The following is an 18,097-nucleotide window of genomic DNA, read 5'->3' as shown; positions in this document are numbered from 1 at the left end:
TTTATTTCGTGCATGGGGGGGGGCAGAAAATGCTTATGGGAAAGAAATCCAATAAAAGAAAAAAAACGTTTTTGAAAAATAGTGGTTTCAGCTGAGAAAATTGTCTTTTAAAACCAATGATTGTATGTCAGTTGTTTGTTCCCGCTCAACTTGGACGCCATCTTGTTTTGCAGATTTTTTTTTTTAATACAAAAATAAAAACTGTTGATAGCGCATGCAAAAGTACGGTTTGGGGGGGGGTGTTGAGTTCATCTCTATGTTAATAAGTGTTTGGTCACTTCTCATGTCTGTTTATTTTCTCTATCTGATATATTATTTTTCAATTTTTATTTCTGTTTATTTTTAAATATTATCTTTACTTACCCGACATTGTTTGAGATGCAGTAAAGTAATTTTAATTTTTATTTTTTTCTACATTTTTTAAAACTCAAGGTAGACAACTCCTATTACACTCTTTGATTTAAAATTAGCTACCTCTCTTGATTTTTATTTTTTAATGATTATTTAAAAATAAGTCATTTGGACCAGACTAAGTAATTTTTTAAATAACTTGTAGGTAGGAATGTGAATATATTGCCAATAACATGATACAACAACGATTTGTCAGCTTAAATGCTATTTGAGTCTAACTTTAAAATGAAAGCTTGTATATATATAAAGTGAGAATGTGAGAGAGGACACCGTAACCTGTATACTAAACGGATTTTGGATCTACACACTTGAAATTTGGCATATAGAGTATTTGGGAAAACTTTTTTTAATCAGTTTTCATCCGGAAAAAAAGGGCTGCTAAGGAGTCAAAAGTAAAAAATTGGTACATGGGAATCATTGGATTTTTATCTGTTTGCTGTTTCATGAATGCGCATGCGTGGCTCATTCATGTTACAGATTCCTTATGTCAAGAATAAGTAAGTTTTAAAACACTATTTTAAAAATCATTTCAAGCTGGCATAATGGTTATTGTACTTGACTCACTGTCTTTCGATCTCAGCTTGAATATTTTTTTTACTTACAAGAAATGAACTGTTTAGAAAAAAACAATACTCGCATGATCAAGTCTCATTCTGTATGAACTAAAATATAATATTATTGCGCATTTTACGACCAGGCAACACTGGGCAGACTGCTAGTATATATAAATAAAAAAACACATTTGTGTGTGTGTGTGAGCGAGTTCATTTCTTATGGATTCCAAGATGTTTTGTATCAGAATGCCTCTGATAATTTTCAAAAAAAAAAAAAAAAAAAAAAAAAAACAATTAAACAAGGAACAGTCCGATTTTGACCAAAGTTAACATCTTTATACAACCTAACATGACAAATGCATTTGAGAAGTTCTGTCACTGCACAAATGCAAGGGCTCAACATACAATCAACAAAAGGTTTTTTGATTAGGCAGGGGTGTGTTAGAAATGTTTTTGCTTAGGGCACAATTGAACCATGACACTTGACTTTTGGATTTAAAATTTTAATTCAAGCCATTTTTATAAAATCAACAGTAGGTTTTCTATAGTGCAACATAGATTACAATTTATTGTGGACTAAGTCATTGCAGGGAGGCATGTGAAACTTCCTCTTGGTGCACCATGATAGGTCCCTGACTAGAGCATTTGTTGATCCTCATTCTATCTTGGCAACGTCGGGTCTCCTTACTAGTGTATATATATATATATATATATATATATATATATATATATATATATATGCACATACCTAACTATATAGGAATAAAAAATACATTCCTCTATAGTTATATTTCTTTTAAGAAAAATGTTTCTACTGTGTATGCATATTTATAGTTAAATTTTTTTTAATTTTTTTTTTATAGCACCTGTTATTTCAGTAGTTGGGTTAGGGTTATAATCTGTGTTGATGTTGACTGAGTTCACCAAATATTTGAGTATGACATATTTTACAAGTATCTTGCAATCGGCTCATCTGCAGTCGTGCATGAAGAGAATTGAAGAAAATGTTGCAAGGATGTAGATGCTGGCACAGCAGTTTTAATCCTCATCATCGTCTCTTGTTTATGTCTTATATGACAAAGAAATTTTAAAAAGGTGAATCACAACTTTCTTTTAAATTCTACTTCATTTTATTTTTTTATTATTAAGAATTTTTTTTTTCTTTTTTAACCACAATCTGTGAAGTTTATGATTAATTCAAGAGATGAGAAATATCCGTTACGATCTCGAGGAATTTTTATCAATGTATATTCATATATTCCGCTACTACCAAACACACATGTAGGTTGAGTTAATGCTTTTTAGTGTACAATAAGTCAGTATATGTGTTCTGATAGTGCTCAATATTATATATATTATATTAGTGTTCAATCGAGTAGTATGCCACCCATTCATATTTATTGATAAAAAGAAGTACTATTTTGCATAAGATGCCAGGGACCCTACACAGTACAGCATCTACTGACGGGCTGTCTGAAATTTGAGTCAACCCCGGATGAGACACTATCTGGGAAAATACTTTAAGGGAGATATTTAACAAGGTCGGACCAGACAATTTTTTTGAATTCCTGACGGAAATAAAAATACACAGCACAATATAAATAAGCAGTTTCACTGAAACATTAATAACATTCAACTATTGTCTATCATATTAAAATTAACGTTTCAGGATTACATAACTTAGAGGTGGATATGCTGCAAAACGAAATTAACCATAGTAATGACTTGGAGAAGGTTGCAAAAACCTCAACTTGTCTGTGTCAACAAAATGCGTGTACACACACACACACACACACACACACACACACACACACACACAAAACTAGAAATTGAATCGTGCAGAGGTTGTGAGTACTTAATTGCAGGAGAGTGAAATTGTTTACTATTTTCTTTGTGGGATTATATATTAGTCGGATCAAATGTAAATTTTAAAGTGAATGGAATGTGGTGTTGTATAGTAACCAAAAAGGTGACACACACACACGTGTGCTTGTGTGTACGTGTCACTAAATGTCTATTGTGGTAGTTCTTCACTTTCTGAACCATATGTTATATCTTACAGCCTATTTACGTACCATGATCAATCTAAGTGTTATACTTGCGTGTGTCAGATATGTATTTCGACATACCTTTTCAACTGCGTCATTGTTCCTCTGTCTTTTGGTCTACCGGAGAATTTTATCTGTTCTTGGATGGAGCTGGATTCTGTGGATGAAAACGTTTCAAACGATCCAAGCCAATGATTGATTTTATATAGCTTTTATGTCACTTCCCAGGTCTCATCCACAGAAGAAATGGAAAGTGAACATATGCTTGTGGATTTCTCTTAGTCTCCATTTTGAGACACGTCAGCTCCCTCCCCAGGAAGGGAAGACGATCTGTTAACCCATCTGCTCTGTTTGACGTCTTGACTCCAAATTAACTCTGTCCAGCTAACTAGAACATGTGACAGTCAGACAAACACGTCCTTCTGGTCAGCTATGAGACCTTCCACTGCAACTTGTCAAGTTTACAGTTTTGACAACTTTATCAAAACATAGTTCACATCTCGTTTACTTCACTAGATAGATATATTGATCGATAGCTGGATAGATAAACAGATACACCGATAGATAGACAGATAACAGATAATTTCTATTCTTCTCAGTTCACTATATAAGTGTGTGTAATATATATATATATAGATAGATAATCAGCATAATCACGTTGACACACTGGTTCTCGCCAGATCACCAAAGTTAAGCAATGTTGAGCCTGGCTAGTGCCAGATGGGTAACCATTTGGAAATTCTAGGTGCTGTATGTGCTCTCCGCTTATCTCGGCATTGTTTCCAGTCGTCCTGTACCTTAACTTGCCACTGGTATGCAATAATGTTGACTCAAGAGAGGCATGGTTGGAGACTGCGCAACTCTTGCCTCACAAATTTCTCATGCAGGCACCCTTACAGTGGGTATCCATAGTCTGTCAAGACTGGAGGAAGCCACAATATATAATCGTGTTTTCTTTTTTTTTTTTTAAGAAACTCGTTTTAGTAGTTCTTAGTGTTAGAAATTATCATAGGAAGTGTTCTGTTGTTTTTCTATGTCAAAAATTGCATGGGGAAAAATTACAATCATTTTATTAATATAGTAGATAGATGAGAAATTAAAAAAAATTTGTCAGTTAAAAATAGAAATACTTTTGGACTTGACTGGACGGTCAGGAAAATTCAATGTAACTGTTTTTATTTCTTTTTTTTTTCTTTTTTTTTTTATTCATGTTGTTTTTTTATTCATGTTTTTTTTCTATTCATTTGAAATGTTATTTCTGATGTGAAAATATCTTATGTAAAAAAAAAAAAAAAAAAAAAAAAATTCTCCTGGCTTTGTCATAGCTGAAGATAAGTATACTCAAAACAATATAGTGAATAAAGATTTTTCACACACATACACACGCACAGCTTTTCTACTCATTTTTATACTGCATATAAGTATAAGTAAAGCAACAATAAGTAAAACTTGCAGATTTTTTATATTTCATTTCAAAATTTTGTCAATGAAACAAAATATTGTAATCAGCACGAATCTCAGTTTTGTATGTAGTTTCTTTGCTTATTTCATTGGTCCTTTATATTTAAAATTTAAAAAAAAATTCTGTTTCATTTGTAACAAAATCATTTTTTCATGTTACAAACGTTACATATTTTCAAATTGGATTTGTATGCTATTCCTTCAAATTAATAAAAGCGAAAGTTTTGAAATGAAGACCAAACGTTGACGGATATATTAATAAATTGTTTCCCCATTATGTTGTAATATTAATTCCATGATTTTCATCACACACACACACACACATATATATATATATATATATATACTAGCAGACCGTCTGGCATTGCCTGATTGTAAAATATGCTTAAATATGATATTATATTCTTATTAATGCAGATTTTATATTTATATTATATTGGACCCAATATATAGTAATGATTTAAAAAGTTATAAAAGAAAAAAAAAAAGAAAAATGACTTGTGCGTCACCACTGAGAATCAAAACCAAAACGTTTAGCTTATGATTGACTTTTTCCTTTGAAATTATGCCTGAGCTATGAAAACATGTTTGCTGCAAAGCTAAAAATTAAAACATGAAGCAAAAGCTATTACGTTATGCATGCATATTTGTAATGCCGTCGTTCGACCTTCACCTGGCAAATTCCATTTTTTTTTTTTTAATTTTCACACTTTTGCATCAATTTTCCCCAGCTAAAACCTAAATATAAAGTTTTGCATGGGTTCGAATACCCTAGGTATTAAGTTTCATGCCTGTAGACTAAAAATTGACACTGGAGTTTAGTAGGCAAAATTGTTTAAACAAATAGAAAGGTTTGTTTACTATAAACTTTTTACGCAAATATTACACAAGTATAAATCATGTAGAATATCTGCATGAATATAATTGCACGTAATAATTAACTAAAAATGATCATCCAATAAGAAAACCAAAAAAATCTAATAGGGAATCAATTTAAATGAATGTTTAAAAGAATGTGCAAGTTAGCTAAATCTTTTTCTAGTGAATGCAATTCCACGACTCGTATATGGGAAAGTTGTATTTTCTTTTAAATAAATAGAAAAGAGGGTTTTTAATATGAATATCAATACGCACAAAATTTTTTTTTTTTTTTTAATATAGGAGTATAGATATATTTAGTACGGAATCTGTAATTGTATTGAAATGGGTGGGGGGTATTGAAATCATCACATCACTAATTTGTATGTGTGTGTGTGGGGAGGTACCTGTTATGAACCATAAGAACCATTTCTTGCTGACTCTGAAAATTCTTTGAAATGCTGATCATGAAAACTGATTCTATTCTTGATCTATTAATAACTTCATTTTTCTTTTCGTCAGCAGATATTATTAATTCTAACATGAGCTAAACATTACTTAACTAATCTAAAAATCAATCTTTTAAAAAATAAATCTTTTCTGGAAGATGTACGGCAGAAAGTGTTATCTTTGGAAGAGAAATGTGATGAGTATCACGTTATTCACATCTGTAATATTTTACGAGAGAAAAGAAAGAGCTCAATTTTTATTAAGCAAAAAAGGCAACGAACCAAGTGGAATTAATATTGGTCATATGAATTGATTTTCTCTACGAAATTGTCATTTATATCAGTTTCAATGTGCCATAGCTTGATTTTTTAAATTTTTTTTTCTTCTGTTATCTCTGTAAAATGATAGAAATGAGATAATTACATCCATGTATGTAATGTTTTATGCGGGGGGGGGGGAGAAAGGGCACAATTTTTATTAACCAGAAAAGCAACAAGACTAACTACTTGTTAGTCTAGCTCATGTTTAGTACTTAGGTGGGACCCTTGTCCAAATTCGCACTAATTTACTTACCATATATACTTGTATACAAGTCAATCTTGTATATAAGTTGATGGGCATTTTAAAACCAAAAATTGTGTCATTTTAAGTATTACCTGTGTGTAAGTCGACTGTAGATTCTAGACAAGTTAAATGGTTCGTCTCCTGGCTCTTTGTTGCACAGATAATTTCCTTTTTGATGATGTTTTTTTTTGTTTTTTGTTTTTTTTGTAAGACATAAATTATTTCTTGGCATCCGCAAGCTATAATACGTGTATTCATGCAAGTATGACGTTGCAAGCCTGTCTTTGTTTTATCGTTATTTCCATGGCAAGTGCTCATCTGAGCTCCAATCTCTGGTCCCCCCTCACTAATATTTCACGAAAAGCACCCATGTAGCTGAAACCACTGTCAATAATTTTCCCCACTCTTTATCTGTGCCTAAATCAAAACGTAGATTCCATGAACAAAGCTTCTTTCTTAGAAGTGCACGCCTGTGGAACTCTTATTTATGATGTAAATATAGAAGCTTAGTTTTAGATGCATAAAATTAACTAGCCACCTCTTTCCCCATTGCACCACATACTCAAGATCAGAGGAGAGAGAATGAGAGGGAACAGTTGTTTATGGCCTTTTGAAGTGTTGCCATAGATGGTAGTGCCGTCAGCATAAATGTCCATGATTGATCTTAGGATGTGATTTGGAAGATCATTGATGTAAATCAGGGAGAGAATTGGATCCAGAATAGACCCCTGAGGGACGCCAGCATTAATACTGTGAGCTTCTGATTTCTGCCCATCAACCACTACTCTTATGACCCTATCAGAGAAATGATTTAATAATTGAAAAGACATTTCCAACTATATCATAGCTGGAGATTTTGTGGAGTATGCCTTTATGCCATACCCTATTAAAGGCCTTTGATATGTTAAGAACAATTGCTCTAGAAAGGAAGCCTCCATCGAGAGATTGGCTAATTCTATGAGATATAACTGTTAGCACATCCAATGTAAATCTAGCAGAACAGAAACCATATTGCATGTCAGTGAATAGATTATTTTTTGCTGATGTGGTTGACTATTTTCTATTTAACCGATTCCAGCAACTGACTCATGACTATGGCCAGGACAACAGCATATTCTTTTCATTGTTTTGACTCTCAAGTGTGTATCTATTGACAACTTATATGTTTTATATATAGTGATGTGGTTCTCGGTTGATTTACTGTGTCGGATACGTACTCGAATCAAAACAATGGAAAGAATATTCTGTTGTCATAGCCTTACTCATGACGTACAGGAGACTGATTGGTCTGTATTGAGAGAGAAATAACCGACCACCTGAATTTTTAAATACAGTACGTACTGATGAGGTTTTCCAGGGTGTTGGGAAGCAATTCTCCTTAAGCTTAAACAGCTTTGTAAGTATGGGAGCTAGTTCTGGTTGAAGCTTTTTCAGCACTATAATTGAAATGCCGTCAGGGCCAGTTGTTTTAATGGAATTGAGGTTTTTGATTAGCTTGGCAACATCACGCACAGATGTTTGTATGTCGCATGACGTGTTTTCAGACACAGGAGGAAATGATCGCATAGAGTAGAATTAGCTGCAAAGTTCTTCACAAAGAGTACAGATACATTCATAAACATAAAAACACACTTGTCACGCACTATCAATTTTAGTTTTACTGGTAGTGCTATATACTAGGGTTGTGTGCATGGGACTGCTTTGAAGAATCGATACAAAAAAAAAATATCGATAAATATTGTGTTAAAAATATCATTTTTTCGATCCCGTTTGAAAACGTTTGCCGCCTTTCAACTACGGTGGCCCAAACGCGCGGAAATAATTTCTTATTCTGCTTTAAATTCCCCCTCCTCATCTTATAGAACTTGACCCCCACATACATACACATTAAAAACCAAACTCCTACAAATGATCACCCATCTGGTACTGGCCGGCCTCACCGTTAATAATACATTGAAATTTTCGTCACTGAAAAATAAGTTTTCTTTTGGCTTGTTTGGTCTTCGGTAGTTTTCTTTTTATCAAGTACAAATGTAAACATTGTATCGAATCGACACGAAGTAACTGGTTGCCTATATGAATAAGTGGAATTATTTGAAATCCAGGTACTTATATCATAATATTTTTGCATATTCTCATAGAAAATCACCCTAAATCTTAGTTAGACAAGAAATAAACAAATTAATTCTTTCAAAAACCTTTTTTTTTTTTTTTTTTAACTATTTATATACGTTTTTTTTTGTGTAAGACAAAAAAATGTCAATTGTTAACTTTTGGGGAAATTTTAACATTTAAAATTTAATTAAAAATAGTAGAAAAAGTTTTACATTATTCTGCTTTCTATATGATAAAATTTAAGGTTTTATCTTTCTGGAAAAAAAAGTTACTCAGAAATAATGGATTTTAATAAATGTAATTTCGTTTTAAAAAAAATAACAACTTGGTTTTTCGGCCATTTTTGGCGGTGTCTACCTTCATAGCATGTTGATTCAGAATGAGTGCATTATACCAAATTGATAGTTGTATGTGTTTAAATTTGTGCTCATTTTTGCATTAAATACTAATCCGTATTAATCCCTTACTGGGCATCAAATGAATACTATAATATTTAATTTGCTGCACCTTATCATAACAAAGATTCATAAAAAATTTCAGGCAAATCAACGCAGTTTACAAGAAAAAGTAGAACAAGTAGGAAGACTAAGAGATATAGCTGTTAATTGAAATAAAAAAAAAAATACTCATATCAACGGGCTATAACTTTTGCCCGTTTTTAATAGGATAAAAAATCTAGTTCATTTAATAATAAATTTTAAAAAAAAGAAAAGAAAAAAGTTCAATGTGTATAAACAAGAAATGCCGGAAGTCACTTCTGGGCGAAACGCACACTGAAGATCTTATTTGATAAGTTTATTAATACAAAGATTAGAAAAAGTCTTTCTTGAGGAAGCAAATGTGTTTCCAGAAGAGTTCGTTTTCTTCCACGGTCTTTTTATCTGCTGAAATTTCCCATTTCGATATATGTGGAGTTTATATTTTTAAATAGTAAAAAAAAAAAAAAAAAAAAAAAAAAAAAGGGATATTGAATTTCCAAGATACAGATATTTCGAAAGAAATTTCACATATAACGTCATGGTTTCACTCTTTTCTTTGAGTAGTAAAATTTGGTTATCTTTTTTTTTTTTTTTTTTTTTTTTTTTTCATCTAACAGATGTGGAGCTTTTTTTTTTTTTTTTTTTTTTTTTTTATAAAAAGCCTATTTCATTTTTAATCATCCTTGTATGAAAATAATGTATGGCTACTGTGGTCGGCCTTCAATAATGGACACGAATGAAAATGACCCCCCCCTCTTTTTTTTTTTTTTTTTTCTTTGTCTTCTGACAAAGAAGAATTCACTCCTGTTTGTTCGCACTTTTCTCAATAACCACGCCTTGGATGTTTTTTATTTTGCACAAACATTAGTCATGGTGAAAGTAACTTTTTGCCAGAACGGATTTTCCAGGATAACTCTGGTCCCCCCCCCCCAGAGGGGGGCATTATAGGAGTAAAATTGCCCCCAAATCGTTCGTCTGTTTGCACTTTTCTCAATAACACTCGAATTTTTCTTTTGAATTTTGAATAAACATTAGTCATGGTGAAAGTAAATTTTTCATTCATGGCAGGGGAACGCTGCATTGCACAGCTTTTTTTTTTTTTTTTTTTTTTTTTTTTTAAGTAGCATTTCCATGGAAGTTGTTCGATTGAGCATCAGCCTAATGTTCCTCCGTGTAAAACATTCACAGCAATAACTTATTTATTTACCAAAATTGCAAAGAACTTCCCTTTCTGTTTCTGTGTACCTAAAACATCAAATGGAATTTCTATCGACAGAGCATTTTTCGGAGAACTTCTCCTTTGTGATTACTGGATGAACCGCCTGTCCACTTTGAAGGATGTGACAGGAAGGGATTAAAACTTTGTTCTAAATTCTGCATGTAGATAGAATGAGTTTAGATTCTAGCTCTTTCTCTGTTGTCGAGAAATAATCATTGCAGAAACTTCAATAATTCTGTGTTAACAATGTTATGAGTCTATTAGTAATGAGGATTTATTTTATTTCTGAAGTCAGAACTTTGCTATTACTTCAATGGTCAGTTCAATGTGTGTGCATGTGGGGTGGATAGTATCTGTTCTCATCCTCCCAGATATTACTTTCCCCCTTTCAGGAGAGTAGTCTGTATCAGCAAAAGATTATCACAATTGGCTGTTCATTAGCAAACTCAACACTTGCATTAAAAAATGTGAGTTCTTTGCTTTTTAATGGAATTCTGCTTTATCCAGAAAATTTTTACTTCAATCATTAGAACTTTTAATGATGTGAATTCTCTGCTTTGTTTGACAGAATATGCTATATATATATATATATATATATATATATATAAGAAAAAGCTGATTATTACCAAATCACTAGAATCTTCCTTTTTTTTCTTTCTTTTTGCTATTTGGCTGGATTATATTTCTTTTTGGTTCCTGACAAAGGAGGGATTAAACGTAGTAATTCACTCCCGTTTGTCCTTTTCTCAATAACCACGCCTTGGATTTTTTCTTTTGAAATTTTGCACAAACATTAGTCATGGTGAAAGTAATTTTTTTTTTTTTTTTACTCGTGGAGGGGGACCTTCTATACTCGACTTTATTCTCCCTCTATCTTCTCTCTTACGCTTTATTTTTTCTCTTTTTCTGTGTTTTTCTTTCTTCCTATCTCCATCTTGTCGTCCTTTTCCTTACGACAGTTCTCTCAGAAAATGTTCATTTTGCTATGAAGTCTAAAACATCAAAAGATTTATGAGAAGAGTTAGATGACTTTATAAACCTCTCTTCCAAACATGTGCATTCAATATCTATCTTAATTTTGACTTCGTTTAAACCGATTTAAGCTATTTAGAACTTTTTTTTTTTTTTGTATTGCATTGCACTTTAAATGAACATATATATACCGGGGGGAGGGGCTCTGGCTGACTAAGAAATTTATCTCAATTTCAACTTTTTGCCATCTCTGGAGATATATGACTGTGTGTATGTATATGTAATATATATATATGGATGACTACGTATATAAATTATTCCAGGTTAATATTTTCCAGAAGTGAAGGTATTGAGCACTTAACCACGTTAAAATTTTAACGTGGTTCATACAAGAGTGCTCAATACCGAAGTAAAAGATACACTTTTTATTTGTATTACATAAGCATTCATCTGCTACTACACATGAGCGTGTTTCGGTCAGCCCATTACAAGTAACTAGAGACATCTTGAAGTGATATTGCTTATACATCTGTATAAGCAATATCATCTGAAGAGGTCTCTGCCGACTGAACATGTGTAGTGACATATAAATGCTTATACAAAACAAATAAAAAGTATATGTATGTATACATATGTATATAAATAATAAATTTATTAATTACTAAATAGAACATTTCTAGTAGTATATACCGAAACTAATGTCATTTGTTAATACGAATATTTAGGTTTTAGTGACTTTATTTCTAAGTTCAAAATGGTGTAATGTAAGCAAATAAGGTAGTCGCAGCTTCTCTTCTAATTTTCGGATTTTTTAATCATGCCAAAAACGCATTTTATTTCCTTTTGGTGAGTTGATAGTTACTATTTCTTCTGATGAGTTAAGGGTAAAAGGCTCATTGATTGATATAATAATTAAGTGAATGATTTTGTGCTACGAAACACTGTCAAGGAGTGTAAATGTCAACTGAATTAAAGGAATAAATTGTAAGATGGTCAACATCATGAAATTTGGAGTATAGACTAGTCATTTATTTGTTTCTGTAATTACATTGAACTTTTGAAATAAGGATTGGTATTTATAAAGCGGAAATGCGAGTTAATAAAAAAAAATATTTCCACAGAAATATATAATTATTACTATAATTTTTTAAATACCTGTAGACACTAGTGTTTCATCCTTTTGGGAATCGTCAGGAGATTTGAACACGGCCACTAAGCCATCTCTGACTCCATTAGCAAGAAACAAACCACACGGCCAACTTTAACTGTGAGAAATATCGTTGAAATTTAAACATTTATTATTAAATTTTAAGATGTCCGTCCATAGTGATCTAACTATTATGACATAATGATCTGCCCATGCGAGCTTTTATTTTAACTTTAAAGTGCTCAACAATAAGAACAGAGTTCTTAGTAGGGCTGACATAATTATTACAATATCTTTTTTTTTGTAAATACCTACAGACACTAGTGTTTCATCCCTTTGGGAATCATCAGTGCAGGGTGTCACTATTACAGCCGTTCGGGAGATTAGAATGACTCGTTCGGTGGAAGAACGACACAAGTGCCACTTGATTCTTTTCACAAAAAAAAAAAGAAAAAAGGTTAAATTTTTGGAGCATAATGATTTTGCTCGTAATTTCCTATTTTCCGGAATATATTTGAATATTAATGCAACCTTTTCCGGGCCACCTATTTTTACAACCTTTCTTGTTCTTTCTTCCAGTCATATTTGAATGGGCTTACAAAATTTAATTTTTTACATGTTCGACTTTAATGAACAACAATGATATTAGCTCTCGTTGATTTGCAAGTCTGGAGAAAATCGAAACAAATAGAATGTAATCAGGTATGGTCTTAAGTATCCACATTTCAACAGACGTATATTAAATATTCAAACGCTGACTTTCACATAAATACTTTGAATTCAGTAATGATTTTTTTGTGATTAGATTTCGCCTTGATATTTTATGTGCTTTGCTACAAAAATCTCAAAATTTCAACTTCTGGTGCTTACATTATTCTTCCACCAAACACGTCATATATATATATATATATATATATATATATATATATATATATATATATATATATATATATAGCATGTAGACCCCCCCCTCCATATCTACAACACATCTACACATTTTTAAATGAGAAACTTACAAGTAACTTACCCTATATTCTTCCCGAGAGGTTAAACACACATACTGTCCACATACATTAAACTCACTATGACAGATACGCTATATACCCACCTGCATTATATATTACAAATTACACCTCCTATATCACAGATCAATATAGTTCCCCCCATTCAGCCTCAATTATTTATTTCACTCCTAATGTAAATATTGCTAGATGTCGCATCCCTATTGTTACCTAGCATCTTCTCTACTCTTCTGATGAGAAGCATTAGGCTTCGAAATACCATGTTATAAAGAGTTCTCACTTGCCAATGGGCGGTGGGGAGGGGTAATCAAAACATTGAGAGAAAAAAAACTAACATAAGGCAAACGAACGATGTTAAATGTAAAAATTGAAAAAACAAAAAAGAAAACAGAAAAACGAACGTTAAAACTTCTGGAAAAAAAAAAAGTGAAAAATGGCTTAAATAAGCCTGTTTCGATATTAAAATTTAAAAAATCGGTGGGTACCCGGGTGTTTTGGGGTTTGTATGGTCAGTTGGGGTGGGGGTGTTAATGAAAACCTGAGAATAAGTGAAGTAAAAAAAAAAAAAAAAAATAGAAAAACGAACGTTACATGAAAAATGGCTTAAATAACACTGCTTCAATATTAAAATTTAAAAAATCGAAGAAAAAAAAATAAAAATCTCACACCACGATTCGAACCCAAAACGTTTAGATAATGAACCAATGCTCTAACCAACTGAGCTAACATGACGTACATGAAATTGTGCCAGTTCTTCAAATATTTAAACTAAATCAGGACATGACGTCATCTGACGCATGCGTAGAACCGATCTCGTCATGAGAGGACGGTTTTGTTGACCCCCCCCCCTTCCCTGTAAAAAATTGTTGATTTCAGGGTGAAAAAAAATTAACACTTTTGGCCAATTTTTCGATATTTTTCGGGCGAACGATGGAGCTTCAATTTGTTTGTTAATTTTTGTTCTGTCTGTCGAAAGTTTTTAGCGGACATACATACATACACACATTTTCGCTTTTATATATATAGAAGATAGATTAGTGTGTGGACAACTAATCGGAATTGGAAAAATTGGAACATTTGGGAGAATCGGAAACATTTGTCCATATTTTTCGATGCCAAAATGATTCTTTTAAATGTCTATTTTATTTGAATATGTTTAAAGAAAAATCTTTCTTTGCAGGTAATAATTATAAAATAATAAATGTTTATTGGTTTTTAACTACTAGTAAAACTAAAATTGATAGATGATTTTCACAAGTGCACTTTTTTCGTTTAGGGAAATATCTCCACATTTAGCATGCGTTTTGACGGTAATCCGGGGGGGGGGGGATAACAACTGTATATTTAAATATTTATAAAGAATCAGAATTGTTAATTGTATCGGAATCGGGGAAAAATATTGGAATATATATATATACTAGCATGGTTACCCGGCTGTTTGGAGGTGTATGTTGAGCAAAAAAAAAAAAAAAAAAGTTGTAGCAGGCTCAAACCCGTACCGCGAAAGGAAAAGAACGTGAAAAAAAACGTGACGTCTTTGCTGTTATGAACACCGCCGAACCGGAAGTGACGTAGGTTTAAATTAAGGCTAGACAATCAAAAAGAGGGGATGTCTTTCGAAAATATCGGCGAAAAAAAGCGATCCCTCCCTGTAGAAAAGTACCCAGTTGAGGGTGAAGAAATTAATGTTTTTAGCCAATTTTTCGATGTTGTCGTCTGAAGAGTCGAGCTTCAAAAAGCGATATTGATCTTGTGAAAATCCGTCACCTCAGTCGAAAGTTTTAAGCAGACATGCAAACATACATGCATAGATTTATATATTTGTAGCTCAAATTTTCGAGCCAAACCGATTACAAAACTTGCCCTATCTCTGAATACACTTTATGTAAAATTTCAAATGTTTAGGCTAGAAATTGTCTGAGTAGTTTGGTAGACACCGCAGAGGTCAAATTTTTTTAATTTTGACCCCTTAACATTTATTGTTTTGGGCTCAAATCAAGTTATTAAGTTAGATCCATGTCCAAGGAACCTATATCTAAAATTTCAAGTGTTTCAACCCCAAATTGTCAGGAGTTTGGTAGAGTTCTCAAGGGTCAAATCGTTGAACTTTGACTCCTTAATAGCCAAGTTTCTGACTGAAAACGGATTACAAAGATTTTCCCAAATCTCAATACCCTGTATATCAAATTTCGAGTCTGTAGATTGAAAAATTGACAGTTATTGTGTAGGGAAATGTACACAGACAGACAGACATTTTCACTTATATATATATATATATATATATATATATATATTGAAGTGAAATAAAGTTCTCATTTTTTCCAAACTTATATTGATTTTTTTTTATTTTTCATGTATTGAATACTTTTTTGAATACATGTTAAGTATGCAGCTTTTCAATTTTTTTTATCTAAATATTGTTTAATATTATATATATATATATATTTTTTTTTTTTTGCAGATACCCACTGTGATAATTTTCCTATAAAAAGGACTGTACTACCTTTTAGAGGATCATGGTACTGACCTATAACAACTGAATTGTAAGTTTCTTTTATTATCCTGATCTTTTGAGAATTGTTGATGTGATGATAATTACAGAAACCCTCTAGTTGGTTAATAAGATTTTTTTTTTTTTCTTTTTTTAAAGTTTAAGCAACTTTAAACATTAAAAATAATCTTAATGTAGTATTTATTCTACAACGTAATTTAAGGGTCAGGACATAATTTTGGGCATATTTGTATATCAGATTAAGAAATATTTGCTTTTGTAAATGAAATAAATAGATACCTAACTTTGGACAGTGCTGGATCAGGTCAGCTAATCTATTATATAAAGGGCAGTTGTCTGTGTGTATATGCCCAGCTAAAAATTAAAAAAAAAAAAACGCACACACACAAAAAAAAAAAAAAACTATTAAATAAACTGCATCAACGTCGATATATTCTTGATTAGTGTTGTTCTGGATGAATATTTTGAAAAATATATTCATTCTTTGGAGGGTAAAGTGGGCCAGGTTTTGTCGGGGATTGGGACGAGTGAGTCATTTTCTTTTTTCAAAGCCAATTATGTACTAATTTGGAAAGAAAACACTGATTCGTTCTTCAAATCTATTATATAAATCTGTCATCTATGTGTTTGGGAGTCCACTAAAAGCTTTTGACATCTGCATCAAACCAGCATGAACATGGTATTTTTAGAAAGAGGGATCTCTCAGATATACGATATCGAAAAAATTAGAATAAAATCGTTGATTATTTCATGTAGAAATGTTTTGCTTGAAGGGAGGATCAGGTAAAAATCGTGGTTTCGACGCTGTTTGTTGATTGCGCATTCGGTTGATTTGTTGTTTTATTTTAAAAAGCTAAATTTGCAACATGATAACATGTGTTGTCGTGGTCCGATCGGTAACGTGTTTCTTGCAAGTTCACGTCCACCACACAGCATTTTTTTTTTTTGCTTTTAATGTTTTCTCTCTGCTATCTTTTAGAATTCTCAATTTATGTGCGGGATATGACCTTGAACTATATCCAGTGGTGAGGCCCCAGCTTGTGGGCTTTGGGGAGTGTGGAGCCACCCTTTAATTACCATTGCTCCCAGGTCCACTCTGACCCGGAGTGGTAGTACCTGTTAGGGTCCCAACTATGGGTTAAATAGAAACCGACGTGAAAACAACAAATATATTCTATCAAAAAAATTTTTCCTCAAAATCTTTGTATTCGGCATTAAATAACCCGAAAAGGGTTGATATGCCGTAAAACAAAAACAACCAACCAAATCAACTTATGTGCGCTTACTGCGCAACATTTTTTTTTTTCGTTTAATAATACGATAAGATGGCACCCAAGTTCCATTTTTTTAATTTTTTTTTTTATTTAACCATGTTTTACAACTGGGCAACAACATTTTTTTTTTAATGTAAGGAGCTACAAAACAAAAAAAAAATTCAAGGTCAAAAGCGAACAAATGCTAAGTATTAGAAGGATAGCTTCTGACCCCCAAAAAACAGCAATTCTTCTCTCCTTGTCAGAAACATTGCCCATACAATGTGAAGACTAAAGGACACAATAATGGAAACAAAAGTTACGAGGTTATCAAAAGTAAATAAATAATTCCATAATTATTTATTATTTATTCCATTAAGAACTTAACACCACATTACCGTTATGGTATGACACATTATGTTGGTAAATAAATATTTTATAATCGAAAATTATTGAAATCTTTCAATATTGTAATTATTTGTTTTACTTCCTTGTTTCATGACGTTTTTCTACAAAACCGCATTGTCATCGCCTTCAAACACAAACTCCTTTCACACTATGCACATTGCTTCATGTAAACTGTATCAACCTCAATTCTTTTTTTTTTTTTTTTTTTTTTTTTTTTTAAACAAAATTTAATAATTTCATAAGTTGTTCTTTTACATTTTATGTATATTAAAAAACCCCTCAATCTAGTATATAAATCTCTTCTATCTGTTTAAATGTATGCATGCATGTATGTATGTTTGCCTAAAACTTTCAATAGAGGCAACAGATTTTCACGAGATCGATATCGTTTTGAAGCTCGACTCTTCGGACGGCAAATATTGAAAAATTGGTAGAAAACATTAATTCTTTCACCCTCAACTGGGCACTTTTCTACAAGGAGGGGTCGCTTTTTTCGCCTATAAATTAAAGTTATCCCCTCTTTTCGATTGCTTAGCCTTAATTTAAACCTTCGCCACTTCCGGTTTGGCAATGGATGCAACGGCAAAGAAGGCATCCCCCCCCCACACACACACACATTCTTTT

At 32.2% G+C, this 18,097-nt stretch overlaps 1 protein-coding gene across 50 annotated transcripts in view; it reads left to right on the top strand.

Moving 5' to 3' along the window:
* Positions 1-18,097, top strand: part of LOC145252565 (rho GTPase-activating protein 190-like) — a 793,870-nt gene that overhangs the window by 207,834 nt on the left and 567,939 nt on the right. For all 50 annotated transcript variants that reach the window (XM_080112152.1, XM_080112143.1, XM_080112148.1 and 47 more), the window contains exon 3: positions 15,762-15,843. The gene's annotated coding sequence lies outside the window, so the exon portion shown is untranslated. The remainder of the gene's footprint in view (positions 1-15,761; positions 15,844-18,097) is intronic.

The sequence above is a fragment of the Euprymna scolopes genome, chromosome 29 (genome assembly GCF_053919585.1).
Source record: "Euprymna scolopes isolate OS-2025 chromosome 29, ASM5391958v1, whole genome shotgun sequence".
Classification (NCBI taxonomy): domain Eukaryota; kingdom Metazoa; phylum Mollusca; class Cephalopoda; order Sepiida; family Sepiolidae; genus Euprymna; species Euprymna scolopes.
This window is presented reverse-complemented; position numbering and strand designations above follow the sequence as displayed.